The sequence below is a fragment of the Manis pentadactyla genome, chromosome 5 (genome assembly GCF_030020395.1).
Source record: "Manis pentadactyla isolate mManPen7 chromosome 5, mManPen7.hap1, whole genome shotgun sequence".
In the NCBI taxonomy this organism is placed as follows: domain Eukaryota; kingdom Metazoa; phylum Chordata; class Mammalia; order Pholidota; family Manidae; genus Manis; species Manis pentadactyla.
In genome coordinates, this window is record NC_080023.1 from 9,711,536 (window position 1) to 9,732,103 (window position 20,568).

A 20,568-nucleotide genomic window follows, 5' to 3' on the forward strand; every position below is an offset into this window, starting at 1 on the left:
GTGGAGTTCTGGCACTGCCTCTTATTTTGGGCTCTCAAACCCTAGACTTTCTCGCCTGAACAACAGAATCCGATGGTTTATTCATCAAGCACATGCCCTAGAGCGGCAGTTCTCAAAGTGTGGTCCAGGGAACCCTGGGGGGGGTCCACATAAAACTATTTTCATAAAACATCTTTTTTTTTACTTTTTTCATGTTCATCCTCTCACAAGTATACAGTTTTCCAGAGAATGCATGATGTGTATGACACCATCACTCTGGCAGCTAAGGGAGCATGTACTTGTAATTCCGTTACAAACATTCCTTAGTATTAATTTCAATAATAATGGCTAAAATTTATATAAACAGAAGCTCTTTGGGGTCCACAGTAAGTCTTAAGAATGTAGAGGTGCCCTGAGCCCAAAGAGTTTTGAGAACTGCTGTCCCTGATGATCTCATCCCAACAGAGTAGGTAAAAGACAACTGAAAATTTCAGTATAATGAAATAAATTCCACAATAATAATGCTGGCCTACCATGTTTGCCTCATTAATTACATATATTATCACCATCAATCCTCTCTGAAACCCTATAAAGTAGAATTATCTTATTTTATGGATGAGGAAGCTTAAGTCACAAAAAGGTTTGCCTCCGAGACAGTAGTCCTGGAAAGAATATGGGAATTCCAATGGAAAGCAGTACAATGTGATGAAGTGGCCAGACCTGGAGACAGCACGAGTTCTAACCACACACCAGCATTTACTAGATGTGTGACCTTAAGCCACAGTTTCCTTATCTATAAAATAAAGGTCCTACCTCCTTCATAGGGTTAAGATTTAAATGGAAGTAATCAATGTAAAGTAACATAGATAGCACAAAGCCTGGTGTATGGTAAGCACTCAGTATTAACCAGTGTAACTATCACCCTTTTATCATCATTATTAGATATGGTCCATGCTGGGGCATCACTGCTTTTTAGCCATGTTACCTCAGACAGATTTCTTATGTAGAACCTCAGACTCTTTATTTGTAGATAGGGCTGGTCCAAAATAGTAGCTACCCAGTTAGCATTAGTTCCCAGTTTTTCTCTGCTACCCAAAACCACCATTAACAATAAGTTTCTACATCACTGGCTGTGTTAATGAGAATTAGAAGAAGAAAATAAAATGAAAGGGCTTGTAAAGTTCTTTGTAAATGTTAGTTTGAGGGACCTGTTTCTAATGAAGGCAGATTTAACCCCTTCTTGTTCATGAAGGAGATTAATGTGGCAGAAATTTGCTTTTCCACTCTCTTAACAGAGATGCTTATGTGACCCAGTTCTGACCAATGAGACAGAAGAGGGTGTCCTTTGGTAGACACTGGGAAAAATTTTCCTCTCTGTTGGAAGGAAAGAAGAGAGGGAAGGAGGGAAAGGAAAAAATCTCCCCCTCCCTTCCCTTACTAACATCATTTGGGTGAGGACATAATGTTTGGAACTGCTCCAACTTTCTTCAACCCACCTTCCAGGTTTCTTGTTAGAGAACTAATACTAAGGCATTTCAGTGATGTATTGCATTACTTGCAGACAAAAACATCCCAACTGGCACAACTACTTTGGCCAAAAACTAGATTTAGCAAAGGCCATAGGACTGATTTTCATGTGCAGTTTCACAGAAAGGGAAATCTATAAGAAAACTTGGATTTTCCAGTATCAATTTCCTAAACTGCTGCAATGGAGAGACAGCATTTATTGGAATATAGATTCATCCCCGGGACAATGTTGCTACATGAAACAAAAAGACAATTGCGTTATTTTAGTGACCATATTTTACGTATTTATGGTGAGATTTCAGGTTGAAAATTAAATTTTAAGTCTTAGAACCATATTAATACATTAAAAGCAGAAGAAAACATTCCTCTTGTGTGGAGGATACCACTAGCTAGCACTGAAAGCTTCCAGTAGGGTGCCTTACCATTTCTAAAGAGAAATAGAGCTGATCCACAGAAAAGAAAAATGTTCCCCTGGAGCCTCTGTAAACATCTTGCTAAACTAGCGGAATCATTTTCAGTGGTCTTAAAACTAATAAATTAACAAAATGCTTAGAGAAGATTTCTAGAATTTCAAGAAATTAGGGGACTTTAGATATGAAGAAATTCCATAAGATAAACCTAACTGCTATCTGTAAAACTCCCTTCCCACTTAACTTTAAAATACATTTCTAGCATCTGTAACAGATTATCTAAACTTTGTTGGAATACATCCAGATTAAAGGAGTTTATTCCCTTGCATAGCAACCTGATCTATGGACAGATACTCCTGGTCATTAGAATATTCTTTCTGAAATGAGCTGAAGTCTCTCACTATCATTCCAACTAATGTGTATGTCTTCTGGAGTAAAACAACTTCCCCATCCTAAAGGAAGGTCTTCAAATTGATTTATTATAATTAATTATTGATTTGACACATATTAAGTGAATGCCTACTGTGCCAGACATTCTTGTTCACAACTCTTCTAAGCAAGAAGACACAAAAGTGAAGAAAACAGGTCTCTGCTCCCATAGAACTTGCAATTTGGTGGAGACTAATACCATCCCAAAGATATACGCCCCATTCCCTGGCACCTGTAAACTTACCTTACTTGGAAAAACCATTTTTCAAATGTAATTCAATCAAGGATCTTGAGATAGAGAGATTACCTGGCTTATCAGGGTAGATACAATCACATGTATACTTATGAGATCAGAGGGAGATTTGATCAAACAGGGAAAGAGAAGGCAGTGTGACTGCAGAGGTGAGACCGGAGTGATGCAGCTACAAGCCAAGGAAGGCTGGCAGCCACCAGAAGATGGAAAAGCATAGGAATTCTCCCCCTGGAGCCTCCAGGGAACTGGAGCCTCCAGGGAAACCCCTGTTCTGTCAACACCTTAACTTCAGTCCAGTGAACACTGATTTAGGATTTCTGGCTTCGAAAACTCTCAGGGAATAAATATGCCTTGTTTAAGCCACCAAGTTTATGATAACTTGTTGCAACAGCCACAGGAAACTAATACAAGGAGAAACACAGAAATTTCATAATTCAACAGGAAAAGTTCAGATTAAGACAAAAAAAATCATACAACAGCTGATGGATGGGATAAAGAATAAAACTATCTGAACATCTTTATTCATTATTAAAAATGGTGAAAAAAATAGTAAATCAGCAAGTAAACTGACTTCAATAAAGAGCAATCTCTGCTATCACCTTACCAAATCCAACAGTCATTGGTCAGTCTTCTTTCATCTTTATGCAATATTTCACAATTTAGAAAATGCAGAGCTTAGGATTAAAATCCAAGTGAACATGAATTTGAAAAGAAAGATAAATTATTATCATGTAAGGTAAAATAATGGCCAGACCCCCAGCTTGTGTACTTGGTATTGCTGTATTTCTGCTGAAAACCTAAGAAAAATGGAGAAATGATCTCAAGAATGTATTGGTTTATTAAACTCCTGAAGATTAAAAAAAAAGCCTCCTTCCCTGAAATTCTCTTCTCCCTTGGTTGTATGTACACACACACGTGTGTGTGTGTGTGTGTGTGTGTGCATGTGTGCATAACCACCACCAAGATCAAGATATAGAGCAATTCAGAATCCCTGCAGTGTCCCTTGTACCATCTCTCTCTCAGTCATTATCTCCTCAAATAGTAATTCTGGCCTCTAGCACCATAAATTTGTATTACCTATTTTTGAACTTCATATAAATAGATTCCATTCAGTATGTACTCTTTAACCTCTGGTGTCTTTCACTAGATATGACATCTCTGAGTCATCCATGTTGTCATATGTAACAGTGGCTTCTAGTAGTCCATGGTATGAATTAACTGCAACTTACTTATCCAGTCTACTATTGATGGACATTTCAGTTATTATGAATAATGCTCTTCAGCACACTTTACCCCTCCCCCAGAGGAAGTGACAGTCCTCAAATAGCACTCTCCACACACACAAAAAAAATTCTTCCAAATACATCTTACAGTCTTGAGATGGTTGGAGCATTTAATAATCATGGAAGTGGTTTTTGAACATACCTTTTTAACATCTACATTTGCTGATTTGCTCATGGAGTGTCGCATCTATTGTATCTAGTGGTCTCCACTGAAACTTCAGTTTTCACATATTGTTTCGCTCAGCATTACAAAGATGTCGGTTCCACTCAAACAAATAGATTAAGCTCACTTTCAATCAAAACCTCCCTGACGTTTTCTTAATTGACAGACAATGCTAACTTCATCTGAGAAAACAAACCCATGAGGAAAATCAAGGGAAGGGGCAAGAAATGAAGGGATCCTCAACAAACAACATGATTTTTCTAAAAGACACCATTTACGATTGCAACTATATCATGCAATACCTAGGAATTCATCTTAAAAGAAATATATGTACAGAGAAAATTATAAAACATTGAAAGCAAACACTAAATTAATGGAGAGCTATCCCATGCCCATGCAAAAAAAAACAATATTGTAAATATATCAGTTCTACCAAATCACCTTCAGAGTCAATACAATTCCAATAAATTTTTTCATCAGATTTGAAATGATGTATATGGAAGGCAAATATCCAAGAACAAAGATATTCCAGGAAAATAAGATCAAAGAATTTGCTCTATCAGATAGCAAGACTTCACATAAATTTATAATAATTAAGACATAGTGTATTTATTGTTTCAGGAATAAACAAGTTGACCATTACAACAAAATGGACAGCCATGATATAGCCTCCCACATACGTGGAACTTTGATATATGACACAATATATATTACAGTAGTCAAAAGGAGAAAAGGTGATCATTGGAAACCATGTAAGAAAAGAAATTAAATCAGAATCCTGCATTTAATCACACACACACAATTCCAGTGGAATTAATCATCTAAATGTGAAAAACAAAATTTAAATAACTTGAAGTGATTTTACTATCTTAGGATAGGGAAAGGATTTCTTGAACAAGACACATATAGTTGATCATGAAAGATACAGAAAATTACATTAAAATTAAAAACTACTCCATCAAAAGATACCAAAAAGAAAGTAAAATTATAAATCACAAACTGGGAGAAAATATTTTCAAAACAAAACTTATAACCAATTGATATCTAGATTCCATAAAGAACTACAAATACATTTTAAAAAATCCAAGAGAAAAATGAGCAAATGATTATGAGAAGGCATTTCACGGATGAAACATATATGGTGAATAAATGTATGCAAAACTGTTCAACAACCTTAGTAAGAGAACACCCAAAAAAGAGCTTAATGAGATTATTAACTCATACCCAACAAAATTAGCAAAAATTAGGAAGTCCAACAATATCTTTATCAGTCAAGAAAACAGAAATTACATAATTATGCTTTCAGTGAGAATTTAACATAGGAAACAGGTTACATGGTATTGAAGGACTGAAAGAAAAAGGGACACTGAAGCAATAAGAAGTTATGGCAGAAAACTGAAGGAACAAAATAACAGCAGACTCGCAGACTCCAAGAAGGTACTAGCAGTTACGAAAGGGGACAGGTGGGGGAGGGTGGGTGGGGAGGAAGGGAGAAGGGGATTGAGGGGTATTATGATTAGTACACAAGGTGTGGTAGGGGGTCAAGGGGAAGACAGTGTAGCACAGAGAAGACAAGTAGTGACTCTGTGGCATCTCACTGAACTGATGGACAGTGACTGCAATGGGGCATGGGGTGGGGGGACCAGATAATATGGGTGAATGTAGTAACCACATTGTTTGTCATGTGAGACCTTCATAAGAGTGTATATCAATAATACCTTAATAAAAAAAAAGTTCCTGAAGAAAGCTGTGAGCACCCCCAAAGACCAGGAGAACAGAGGGAAGAGACCAGGGAGTACCATACCACTGAAGCTTGAAGGAGAAGGTGGGATCCACACTTCTGTCTCGCTGTTATTCTTCAGGAACATAGAGGAAGGACCCCAGCAGCTGAGAGTCAAAATTCTGAGGGATTCCGCTGGCCACTACTGGCCATGCACTGGAAGGTCAGAGAGGGGCCACGGAGCTGGGACTCACCTCTGAGGAGAGAGAACTCGCACTGCTTCTGATGCCTCAAAGCAAACACAGTGAGGCTGATTCTGGAAGTGTGGAAAGAAGCTGGAATCTGGAAATAAGCATGGGTATACCCAGCTCCTGCTGCTGAGGTGAAGTGCCATGTTGGCAGAACATTGATAGGAATACCACAAAAACAGGAAAGAAAGTCCCTTCTGCCTCCTCCTACCTTCCAAACTCCTTCGGGTGCTCTCTGCCATTGGTGGACGCTAAAAGGAAGCAAGCTAGCAAAGGCAATGTAGTTTGGAGAGGACTAGACCCATCCTATTATATCAGTGAGGAAACAGGTGTTTGCAGCTTAAAGATAATACCTCTTCAACCAGCACAATACCAACAGTGGAGGAGGATGTGGCTCAACAGAACTCATACATTTCTTGTATAAAGTACATGGAAATACTTTAGAAAACAATTTGTCATTATTTTGTGCAGCTGAAGATTTGCATCTGCTGTGACCTAGCAATTCCATTCCAGGGTGCATACCTTGGCAAATCACATGCATAATGGACAAGGAGAAATGTGCAAGAATTTTCATTGGCTCATTTTCAATCTAGAAATTATCCAAAGGTCTTTCAACAGCAAAACGAGAGCTTTTGGCACATTTGTAAAAGGAATTATTACACAGGAGGGGAAAATGAATGAGCTACAGCTAAGGGGAATTACCTTAGAAACATAATGCTGAGTAAAAAAAACTAATTCCAAAGACTACATGCAATACAACATCATATTTATAAAGCTCAAACAAGTGCCCAAAACTAAATGTATACATATTTATGTATGCACCTATATGATGACAACTGTTCAACAGGAAATAGAAAACATAAAATTCTAGTTTAGTAGTGATCTCAAGATGGGGAGAAGGTGGATGAGACAGGAGAGGAACAGTCACATTAGGTATTAGGGACTGGGTCTTCAACATATGAATTGTGTCCCCACTAAGCCCACGGTCAAAGGCTGGGCTTTTAGGAGATAACTGAAGTTCAATGAGGTCATCAGGATGGAGTTCTAATTCCATAAGATTGGTGGCCTTATAAGAGCTCTCTCTCCTTCTCTATACACACGCATACCTAGGAAAGCCCATGTGAGGACACAGCAGGAAAGCAGCCATCTGCAAGCCCAAAACAGATTCCTCACCAGAAACCGACCCTGCCAAACCTCGATATGGGACTTCCAGCATCCAAAACAGTGAGAAAATAAATGCCTATTATTTAAGCCACCAAGCCTAGAGGTGTGGAAGCCCAAGCTCACTAAAATAGAGTTGGGGCACCACTCGGTCCATAGCAACATTTAAAGGAAGAGTAAGTGGTACCTGCCTAATTTTTTAAGTATTGAAAAGAGATTAGAACTTCCAAATATTTCTAAGTATTATTAAACTACCATAACTAAAATTATGTGGAAAAGGCACTGGAACAGATAGAAGGAGTCCTTCAACAAAAAAGTTTAGAAAGTTCCCAATAAATGAATAAATTTAGATAGTGAAGGTGGTATTTCTAATCAGTGGGGAAATGTAGAAGCACACCCATAATTTTTAAAACTGAGCGCTTATCTCATTCCTTACTCCAAAAATGAATTTCACATGAAATTTAAGGATATTTTTTCATGAAACCATAATAATAGGGAAAAAAGTGGGTAAATATTTATAACCTGGAGTAAGAATAAGATCCTCTAAATATGGTATGAAGTTCAAGTCAAAAAAGTAAATACTGATAGTATGTGTACATAATATTTTAAATATCCATGTGGCAAAAAGGGACCATTAGGATCCTATACACTTTCAGCAAAGACTGATTAGATGGTTAGGACCAATCTTCCTGTGGAGGAAAATTAGAAAAGCTAAACATAATATTTGTCTTTAATATCTGTTTGAAATTATCGGAGAGTTTACCAAACTAAGATTTGAGGAGGAAGGAACCCAAAGAGGAGAAGCCAGCATTTGGAGCCACTTTCCTCAGAAGGGATGTTAATTCAACAAGAGCACAGTTTAGAGACAGATAAGCAGCACTTCTAGAAGTAGTCTCAGAAGGTTGGGAGAGAAGGGCTGAGCAAACCTCAGCGTTCAGGGCACATCAAGGAGGAGGATCCCCTACGACCCAGCCCCCAAGTCTTTCATCCAGACCCTGAGAAGTCCTTAAGACATTTTATTACTACTCCTACATTTTAGGAGTAAAGGAGGGGGAACCTGAAGTCAGTTTTTGTGTGATCTAAATTCCCTGCTGAACTACCATGATCTGGGTTGCTAGTGCCCCTAAGTGAAATATCAGAAGCAAAGCTATATTCTATCAGGAGGAATATCAGATTATAATTTTCCATAATCAATTTCTGGCGCTCAGTCAAAAACTTGGTATATGAGGAGCAGTACTTATGACTAAAAATCAAAAGAAATTATGAACAATAGAAATACACTACAGAAATCCAGAAAATGGAGATATAAAACATGGACTTTAAATTGCTAATATATATAAGCATTGGTATGACAAGACTGAGAATTTTGTAAGGGAATTAGAAACTATAAGAAAACCAAATGGAAATTAGCAATAAAAAAACATAACTGAAATTAAACTAATGAGTAAGTTTAATAGCAGGTTAGACACAGTTGAAGAGAGAAATAATAAGGTATAAGTCAGGAGATAATATCTAGACTGAAGGACACAAAACCAGTGGCATAGAAAATACGGACAAGACCATGAGAGACATGGAATATGCTCAAAATGTATAATCAGAGTTCAAAAATATATATTTCTTTGTTCCTGATTTATCACAAATGTGGCACTCTAGAGCAGTGAGAAAGGATTCTCTTTTCCATAAATACTCCTGGACCAAATGGATATTCATCTAGAACAAAAATGAATCTTGACTCCTACCTTATATATATTCAAATATCAATCCCAGGCATTTTATAAAACAGTCTAAAATTAAGAAAGCTTTTAAAAGGTAACAGGGAAATGTTTTTATGATCTTAGGGTGATGAAGATTTCTTAAAGAAGACACAAGAGACACAAATCTTTAAGGGAAAAGTTAATTCACTGAGCTGCATTAAAAATTTTTAATTCTGCTCATCAAAAGACATCTTTAAGAAAGTTAAAAATGAAAACCCCAGAGTGGACCAAGAGATTTTCAATACATGTAACACACAAGAGACTTGTATCTAGAATTGGAAATTTTACCAATTTCAATTAGATTGAAGACATAACTATAGAATATGGAAAAGGAGGCTTGAACATTCACAAAATAGCCAATAACATTAAAAAGGTTCTTAACTTCATTGGAAATCAGGTAAATGTGAAGGAGAACCACAGTGAGCTACCACTATACCCATAACAAACAGCTAAAATTAGAGACTGGGAAAACAATTCCATTCACAATTGCATCAAAAAGAATAAAATACCTAGGAATAAACCTAACCAATGAAGTGAAAGACCTATACTCTGAAAACTACCAGACGCTCATGAGAGAAATTAAAGAAGATACCAATAAATGGAAACACATTCCATGCTCATGGATAGGAAGAATTAATATTGCCAAAATGGTCATCCTGCCTAAAGCAACCTACAGATTCAGTGCAATCCCTATCAAAATACCAACAGCATTCTTCAACAAACTAGAGCAAATAGTTCTAAATTCATATGGAACCACAAAAGACCCCAAATAGCCAAAGCAATCCTGAGAAGGAAGAATAAGGTGGGGGGGGATTATACATCTGACTTCAAGCTCTACTACAAAGCCACAGTAGTCAAGACAATTTGGTACTGGCACAAGAACAGAAATATAGACCAATGGAACAGACTAGAGAGCCCAGATATAAACCCAAGCATATATTATCAATTAATATACGAATAAAGGAGCCATGGATATACAATGGAGAAATGACAGCCTCTGCAACAACTGGTGTTGGCAAAACTAGAAAGCTACATGCAAGAGAATGAAACTGGATTATTGTCTAACCCCATACACAAAAGTAACCCAAAATGGATCAAAGACCTGAATGTAAGTCATGAAACCATAAAACTCTTAGAAGACAACATAGGCAAAAATCTCTTGAATATGGACATGAGCAACTTTTTCCTGAACACATCTCCTTGAGCAAGGGAAAGAAAATCAAAAAGGAACAAATGGGACTACATCATGCTAAAAAAGCTTCTATACAGCAAAGGACACCATCAGCAGAACAAAAAAGGCATCCTACAGTATGAGAGAATATATTTGTAAATGACATATCCGACAAGGGGTTAACATCCAAAATATATAAAGAACTTACATGCCTCAACACCCAAAAGGCAAATAACCCAATTAACAAATGGGCAGAGTATATGAAGAGACATTCTCCAAAGAAGAAATTCAGATGGCCAACGAGCACATGAAAAGATGCTCCAGATCGCTAATTATCAGGGAAGTGCAAATTAAAACCACAATAAGATATCACCCCACACCAGTTAGGATGGCCAACATCGAAAAGACTAGGAACAACAAATGCTGGCGAGGATGCGGAGAAAGGGGAACCCTCCTACACTGCTGGTGGGAATGTAAACTAGTTCAACCAAGTGGAAAGCAATATGGAGGTTCCTCAAAAAACTAAAAATAAAAATACCATTTGACCTGGGAATTCCACTCCTAGGAATTTACCCAAAGAAAACAACTTCTCAGATTCAAAAAGACATATGCACCCCAGGTTTATAGCAGCACTTACAATAGGCAAGATATAGAAGCAACCTAAGTGTCCATCAGTAAATGAATGGATAAAGAAGAGGTGGTACATATACACAATGGAATACTATTCAGCTGTAAGAAAGAAACAAATCCTACCATTTGCAACAACGTGGATGAAGCTAGAGAGTATTATGCTCAGTGAAATAAGTCAGGCAGAGAAAGACATATACCAAGTTATTTCTCTCACTTGTGGAGTATAAAAACGAAGCAAAACTGAAGGAAAAAATAGGAGCAGACTCAGAGACTCCAAGAAGGGACTAGTGGTTACCAAAGGGGAGGGATGGGGGAGAACGGGTGGGGAGGGAGAAGGGGACTGTGGGGTATCACGATTGGTGCACATGGTGTGTATAGAGTCACGAGGAAGATAGTGTTGCTCAGAGAAGACAAATAGGGACTCTGTGGCATCTTACTACACTGATGGACAGTGACTGCAATGGGATATGGGTGGGGGGGACTCGATAATAAGGGTGAATGTAATAACCACATTGTTTTTCTTGTAAAACCTACATAAGAGTGTATATCAATGATACTTTAATAAAAAAATATTACAGAGACTGACTGTTGGAGATGTGGAGCATTTAAACTTTCTATGTACTCTTAGTAGGAGTATAAATTTCTATAACCATGTCAGCAGCCTATTTACCATCATCTGCTAAAGCTGAATATATACCCAATAGCCCACCCACTTCATTTCTTAGTTCCTATCCAACAAAAATGTGCCTGAACACATGCAGCAGAGTGCTCATAGGGGCATTATTCATTACACCCTAGAACTGGAACCAGTCCAAATGGCCCTCAGCAGTTGAAGCATGGTATAGTCACACAATGGCATATTACATGGCAATGAAAGTGAATGAATTGCTACACGTTATAATACAGAAGAATTTCATTAATATAATGAAGAATGAAGGAAGCCAGACACTAAAGAGTATATCCTCCATGATTCCACGTATATAAGTTTCAAAAAAATACCCTCTGGAATTAGAAGTTAAAATAATGATTACCTTTGAAGAGGGGGAAGAGGGTGGTGATCAAGAGGGGGCCCAGAAGCTTTTAGAGTACTGGTAAAATTCTTTATTTGGATGATGGTCATATGGGTGTGTCTACTTTCTTAGAATTCATGAAGGGACAGTATTAACATTGGTGCAATTTTTCATAAGCATATTATGTTTACATTCAAATTATAAATACATATAGATAATAGTAGATATTATAGTAAAATTGAATCCAGAGGATATAAGCCACATTATTAATAGCCATTAATAGTACTGAGATTACCAAAAACTATCACTTGCCATGTTATACAATCCTGTATTGTATGAGATTTTTTACACTGAGCATGAATGTGTTATAATCATTAAAAAAATAGAAATGATAAATGATAAAAACATCATTAACAACAAAAAGCTAGTTACCAACAGTCTTTTTCACAATGAGTATCTGAGAACTTTGTCATTGGATAAGTAGATTCCACTAATAGAGAAAACCTGTTAACTTCTTAATCATCTAAGAGCCTTTGTTTGAAAAGAAAAAAAAAACACTCTTACTGGTAACAGAACCCCAGGCTGGTGTGTGAGCTACAATTTCCCAGCTGCCCACAGTTCTGCCTCATTGCCTGGGGTCGTGCTTCGCTGATTCCTGAAGCAGAGCTCCAGACAAAACCAAAAATTTGTGAAGCAGGACAGTTCTCAAATCACCTCTACAGCTGTGAAAACCAGAGCTATCACAGCTTACCAGTGAGCCCGGCATGGTTAAATAAGGTAATATGTGTGGACACGTTTTGAAAAAGAGAAGATACAAATGCAAAATATTATTTGAAACTTGATTGTGGGAGCTTTTGGTCCCTGACCATCAAGAAGCAGTTGACAGAAGTCAGGGGTTTTTAAGGAAAATGCATTTCCAGATTCCATGGAGAGGCAGCGGCACAAGTGTTCTCCAAGGCACAATCTCCTTGACTTTGATCCATTCAGAAACCTTGTTTTACACAGCTCTCCTCTGTAGCATAACTACTTTACCTATGATGGCCCTTAGCTGTGTCATCTGGGTTTCCAGCTTATCTGCTTCACTAAATTTAGATTTAAGACATTCTGACAAGTGAGATGCTGTTATAAAGTGTTATCTTAACTGCAGAAAGGCATTTCCCAAGAGTGAATTCGTTGAGACACTAGTCCCGTAAATTGCCCTTCAATAAAGTTCGGAAACAGCTATCGCTCCCCACTTTTGGAAAGTGTCAGTGCACGTGAGCATACCACACTCTGAGAAATACTGCAATAAACAATCTCTTTGGGCTTTTTTAACCCAAAATTTCCCAAACTTATTTGACCACTCTTTTTCCAAGTAATATTTACTAATATCATATAGAAGTGGTTGCATAAAACATTTCAGAAACCTTGCTTTAAAACTAAAAAATTCCAGGGGAGAAATCTTAACAGTAGTTAAGAAACTGGTTTCTAATACTTAAATCCTCACTATGGAAAGGTTCATATGACAAAGGCCTCAATTTCTCCTTACATATACAGAGATTTCAGTCTTATATACAAATGCTTTGATTCAGAATGTATTTAAATCTTTCTCAGTAGTCTTAGTCATTCTTACTAAAATGAATTAGTAGCATAAGAACATGAAGAGTTGCTCAAACATAGTGGTTAAAACAGTAGCCTAGTTCAAATAGGCCTGATTTTCATTTGTAGTCATGTTTATGACTTTGGACAAATAATTTAAATGCTATGAGCTTCAGTTTCCTCATCTATAAAATAGGAATTGTAGTAAGTACTTACTTCATAGGGTTTTTATGAAGCGTATCAACAATACACATACAGTACTTCATACACCAAATGTGAGAACCTGTAATTGAAATGTCTCATTTTGATATCACATTAGAACATAAATGATAAGCACATTAGAATATAAATATTTAAATGAATTCTGCATATAAAGTAGTCACCATGGCAAGTGTCTTGCCAATGGGTTTCAGCCCCGGGGAAGTTCACTATGGAATAAAACCTTCTTGGGGTGAAAAGATTATACCCAACTTTATGTCCACAGTGGTAGGTCAATCACTAAAATCCCATTCACTCAGAGCAAGTCTGTGTGCAGCAAGCCAGTCTCTGCCTCTGGGCCTCTCTGCCCGCACAGCTGTCCTCTGGCTCTGTCCTCGGCGCTGCCACCACTCCAGCCTCTGCTCTGCTCTCCTGCAGCCTTGCAGCCCTGCCACCATGTCGCCCAGAGTGCTGGGCGGGGCTCTTTACACAGAGTTAATAACCGATGCATTGCTCACACGTGTGTAGTGAGCTAGCCAGCCAGGGCCAGGTGAGAATCCTGACCGCAGGAAACTTCATTTTATCCACAGCAAGCAATACAGTTAAGCCAGTGATGTTAGTATTTTCAAATACATTTTTTTGAAAGCTAATGAAGGGAGAGAGAATATAAGCTGACTAAATGTGGATAAATTAAAGTTTGTTGTGATACTTGAGAAATGTTTTCTTAAAATAATTTAACTGAACTCAAAAACATTCAATATAGGCCTGTTTATGCAAAGCCGTGAATTAGTACTGCATGCTGTATGATGGTTAATTTTCAAAACCTGAGGTTTCCTGAAGAAAAAGCAATTCTACCTCAAGGCTACAACCTAGAAATCCTGCCTGAGTTTCCAGCCTGCCAGCCTACTCAACAGATTTCAGACTTGCCAGTCTGCCACAATCAGATGAGCCAGTTCTTTGTATCAATCTCTCTTTCTCTACACACAGACACACACACACAGACACACGCATACACACGTGCATGCAATAGTGGTTCTGTTCCTCTGGAAAACCCCATATGATACATGCCATAAGGGATACAAAGATGAATTATGATTTAACTGGATTAGCATTTTTGCTACCTTGCAAATAAAATAATTTACCAATCCCTTTTTTCTCAAGTGCCCATTATGAACCAGACACCTTATAAGGAACATGGACATATATTATCTAAATTCTCATACTGACCCAACATATTAAAAAGTAGTAGATCTGAAATCATTAAATTGTAATTTATAAATTGCTAGATAGAACATGAGATCCTAAAAGAAGGGGTAGAAACATATTTTATAAAGCAAGAAGTAATGAAAAAAGAGAAAAAGAAATTACTCTGAGAAACCTTTGCCATTTTCTCAGGGAACATTTTGAGTTATCTTGACCTGAACCTAATTAGCTTTTTCCAAAGTTTAATTATTAAATAGTGGAACAAAGCACACCTTTCTCCAATTACTCAACCCTCCACTATCCCCTGGCATATACATGAAAATTATTTAAGGCTATATACTGCAGTAAACATGGAATACAATGAGAGTCATAGAACATGGGTTTAATTTCAGCTCTACTTACTACTAGCTTGGAGGCCTTAAGTAAGTCTCAGCCTCAGATCGTCATTCATAAAATGAAGATAAGAGTAAACACCTCACAAAAGTACTATGAAGATCAATATTAAGTACCAGTATTTTAAAGAACTCTGTAAAACTATACATATGCAAATACCTGTTTCTGTTAATTTGTGCTTCCTGGCTATTACATTTTATTTTGTCCTACAGTTTATTTACTATAACAGAAAGACACATAAAGAGTGGATACATTTCTGTTTCTATCACTTTTGCAAACTGTAAATTCTACAAAGTCTTCCCAAAACAAAACTTAAGACTTTCAAAGAAATAATACTTTTTTAAAAGGAACTTTCAGAAATGAAAACTATAATGCCCAATATTAAAGTCTTAGTGAATTGTTTAAATAGTACATTTGAAACATAACAGTAACTGGCAGGCAGATATATTTATCTACCCAAACGTAGCAAGAGAAGGTAACACAAATGTATTGAGAGATTTTTGTTTAAATGAAAGAAGGATTAAGAAACATGGAGAATAAGAGGAAGAGATGTAACATACAGCACTGCAGAGAGAAGATGCAGAAGTGATACTCGCAAAGAAGTGATATCGCAAAGCTAAAGTCTGAGCATCTTCAAAAACTAAAGAAGGCACTAAAATGCAGAGAGAGAAAAATGCAATACACTAAGGCAATAACATAAAATGCCCCAGGCTCACTGTGCTAACACTTCATAACCTGTCATAGACCAAAAAAGTTATGTTTTTCATGTTATATTCTATATGTTAATCAAAGACTCAAATTTACTTTCTTGTAATCAGGAAAGTATAAAATAATAAAGTCAATGATATTTGAATGTTTTTAAAGCATTGGGAGTTTTTCTTGTGTTTTGGTTTTTTTCTCTCTCTCTCTGTTTTAGGCCAATTCATTACTTGCTACAACTCATACCACAAAGCATTCTGGCCAACTATTTATGTTCTTTCCTTACTTAGGTAAAGTAAATCCCATACTTTCTCAGTGGGGTTAAGGTCAAGACTCAGAGGGGAGCCACTCCTTCCTAATTAGTTCCCCAGACTCCTCTCATTTTTTTCCCCTTTAAATGGCCACAACAGTTTAGAAAAATGTTTGGAGTCATAATCCTCCTGATAAATGAATCCCCGATCAAGCAGCTGGTTTCCAGAAGGGACTCCTTGCTGCGCTGCAATTATATTGAAGCTGAACTCCAGTAGTTCAGGTCACCACTGAAGTACTTGAGGGGAAAATACCTGTCTTGGAGCTCCAATGTATGATCTGCTAAGTTAAGAGATCTCAGCTTCTCCTCTCTGAAGCCCTCACATAAAATATAAATTCTCTTGATAGTCAATGAGAAAAATACTCACTGATCTGTGTGCATCTAAAGGTCCTCTACTGGTGACCCAAGGTCAGGGAAGAGCCATGCTTTCAGAGAGTAATGACAGTTTAATTCCCATCCTAGAAATCTTGAAAATAATTTTCTATTTAGATAATGCACTTGATTTCTGAGCTACTGAATAGTCATTTCTTAGTAACTAGTAACTAGTGGTATTATCTGTCTGAGATTTTGCAGGTTTTGAGTCATCCTAAAGGGAAATGTTCAGAAAACAAACTATATATCAAACTAAGAAAAAATACAGGAAATCACAAAAGGCTAATTCTTAAATACTATAAATAATGGTACTTTAAAACACATACACACAACACACAAATGCACACAGAATTTTTCACCTGCACAGAATTTTTCACACTGAATGTATAGATTTCAGGTGTTTTTTTCATAACTCTTACAGATTTATTTTCCCTCTCTGACTCCTCTAGGGTGATAAAAATGTTGTCTTCATGTTTCATCTGAAAATACAGTTTTTCCTCATTTGAACTGTCGATAATGTTATATCAATTATGAGTCTGATTAATGTTTTTCCTAAGAGACTTTCCAGCTGTTAGTGCCTCTGTAAGAAGTATAATTTTCTGTGATACTACTGTGATTCCACCTTTACCTTAATTACAGAAAGGAAATTTCAAATCTTCCTGGAAAAAAACTCAAAGACATTTTAGAAGACAATGGGACTCTGGCCTTCTCCTCCCTGTATCTCCCTCCTCTGCATGTCTCTTAGAATGACACTTGTCATTGCATTTAGAGCTCACCTAGATAATATAGGATGACCTCATCTTAAGATCCTTAACTTAATCATATCTGTGAGACATGTTTCCAAATAAGTTTAAATTAACAGGTTCCGGATGTTAGGACATGACATGTCTTTTTAGGGACCACCCTTCAATCCACTCTATCAACCAGACTTCTGGTTAAAATAGTTCTATATGCTTTTGTCTTGAGGCAGTTTCCTCTACTATGTACTTATAAGATTGAATTGATAAAGCATAAAAATAAAAGTAAAGATACAAAGCAGGTTGAATTAGAAGATAGAGTTGAAACGATGGGCATAAATGACTTCAGATCTTAAAAAGACAAAAGTTTGCCTCTTTCAACATTACAGAGACCAAAAGTAGATTGAGCAAGTGTACGTATTCATTCATGATTTTTTTTAAATCTTAGAAAATAAGAAATAGAAGGAACTTCTAAATTTGATTAAAAACAACTCTCAAAACACTAAATGGTAAAACTATTGAAGCATTCCTAAATCAGGAATAATCAAGGAAGTTTGCTATTCATTACTACAGGTAGAATAAACATTGAAAAAGACAAAACTATCTAGAGATGTTATGATTAACTACATAGAAAAGGCAAGGAAGCTTTCTAATAAACTCATAGTACTAAAAAGAGTTCATTAAGGTTGCTGTATGCAAGATCAACTTACAAAAAATAATTATATTTCTAAACATCAGCTAAATCAACTAGAAAGTATAAAGAAAAAAAGACACCATTTGCAACCACAAAAACTATAAGGTAATAAATGATATTAAAGAATTTTGTTGAGAAAATTATAACACACCATTGAAGGAATAAATGAAGATGTATACTGTATTCACAGATGGCCAACAGACACGTGAAAAGATGCTCTGCATCGCTAATCATCAGGAAAATGAAAACTAACACCACAGTGAGATACTAATCAGAATGGCCACTATCCAAAAGACAAGAAATAACAAATGTTCACAGGATGTGGAAAAAGGAAACCCCCCTACACTGTCAGTGGAAATGTGAATTGGTATAGCCACTGTGGAAAGCAGTATGGAGGTTCTTCAAAAAACTTAAAATAGAAATATCATATAACCCAGCAACTGCACTTGTAGGAATTTACATGAAGGAAACAAAACCCCTCATTCAAAAAAATATATGCACCCTTATTTTATTGCTGCATCACTTACAAGATCCAAGATATGGAAGCAACCAAAGTGTTCATTAATAAATGAATGAATAAAAAAGAGTGGTACATATATACAATGGAATATTATTTGGCCATAAAAAAGAAAGAAATCTTGTCATTTGTGACAACATGAATGAACCAAGAGAGTATTACACTAAGTGAAATAAGCCAGGCAGAGAAAGACAAATACCATATGATTTCACTTATTTGTGGAATCTAGAAACAAAACAAAATGAACAAAATAGCAGTAGACTCATAGACACTGAGACTCATAGACATGGTTACCATGGCAGAGGGGTTGGGTGAAAAGGGCAAAGGGGATAAAGGGGTACAAAAATTCTCAATCATAATATAAGTTGGTGATTGGGATGGTAGTACAGCATGGAGAATACACACACACACACACACACACACACACACACACATACATATTTACATATAGCCAATGATTCTGTAACATCCTTCTATGATGACAGATAATAACTGTACTAGTTGGGGTGAGGATTCAGTAATGTGGGTAACTGTTGAACCACTGTGTTGTATACTTGAAATCGACATAAGATTCTATCAACTATACTTCGATAAAAAAGTTTTAAGAAAACATATATACTGCATTCATGGATGGAAAGACTCAACAGTTTTTTAGAAGTTATTGTTGTAAAATAGTCACAAAGCTACATCTAGAATGCTACCCAATTTCAATTAAATTTCAAACAGGTTTAATATGGTACTTGACAGGATGATCCTAAATTTTGGTAGTCAAGTAATTTTGAAAAAGAACAAGGCATGCAGACAGTATAGAAGTAAGCACCCGTGGAAGAGAATAGAGAGCCCAGAAACAGACTCATTTGTACATAGAAACAGTATTTCAAATCAGTGAACCATTTAGTAAATGGCAGTTGGACTATTGATTACTCATTTGGAAAAAAATTAATTTTCTATCATACACCATAAATAAAAATAATTTACAGAAATTAAAATTATAAATGTATGGTATTTTTTAAGAAAATATAGATGTGTAATTTGGAGCAGAGAAGGAGATCTTAAGGTATGAAAAACAAAATTACAAAGGAAAATTGTAATGCTCACCTTAAAGTAAAATTAGTTCAGTAAAAAACACTGTAAACAAAGTTAAAAGGTGAGCTCTGAGGGAAGACATGTACTGCTTACATAAGTGATAAAATTCAAGCCATGAATTTAGCTTAAAATGGGTCTCCAATCTTAGTGTTTCTAAGCAATAGAAAACAAAAAACATCATCTCTGGAGGAAGGCATCCTTACCCCATGCCACAAAGCATCCCCACAATTAATTTTCCAAGAGAAAAGGGCAGTTCAAAGGATATCACAGAATATGAGGAAATCAGGTGCTGCAAAAGACAATCAGCTGATACAATAGACAGCATAAACAGACCTAAAATGACTAAGACAATCAAATTATTGATACATATTAAGAAGGAAATATGCTTACTATGTTTAACAAATAAAAGAGAAGCTTGAATATATTTTCAGGGAAGAGGAACTTATTAAAAATAACAGAAGATATTTAAAAATCAAGTAGTATTTATTAATGAAAAATTTTAAATAATTGAGACAAAAAGCACAAAGAATTTCACATAGATGAAAAAAGAATTTGTGAATTACAAGATAGTCCAGATGATAGTATCCAGAATGGAGCACAGAAAGAAAAAAGATGAAAAACATCAAATAAACATTGAGAAACCTATAGGATAAAGTGAAAGGGTCTATCAGATACCTAATCTGAGCCCCAGAATAAAAGAGAAAACAGGGTAGTTGCAATATTTGCAGTGATAAGGGGTGAGAATTTCCCAAAACCTGATGAAAGACATTCATCCACTCATTCAAGAATTGCAATGACTCTTAAGTTAAATAAAAATAAATCCACACCCAGATACATACTGTGAAAATACAGAACTTCAAAGACAAAAAGAGGGTCTTAAAGTTAGGTTATCATTAAAAGAGTGGCATATTGACCTATGACTTTGCAATACCATAGTGGAAGTCAGAAGACTAGGGAATGAGATCTTTAATGTTGTACAAGAAAATTGCTGCCATGCTAGATTTCTCTGTGCAAGGAAGGAGACAAAATAAGGATTGTTTTCA

General features: G+C 36.3%; 1 long non-coding RNA gene across 1 annotated transcript in view; it reads left to right on the top strand.

Moving 5' to 3' along the window:
• The window catches only part of LOC118930182 (uncharacterized), a 31,173-nt gene that overhangs the window by 1,800 nt on the left and 8,805 nt on the right, over nucleotides 1-20,568 (top strand). The gene's annotated exons all lie outside the window — the stretch shown is intronic.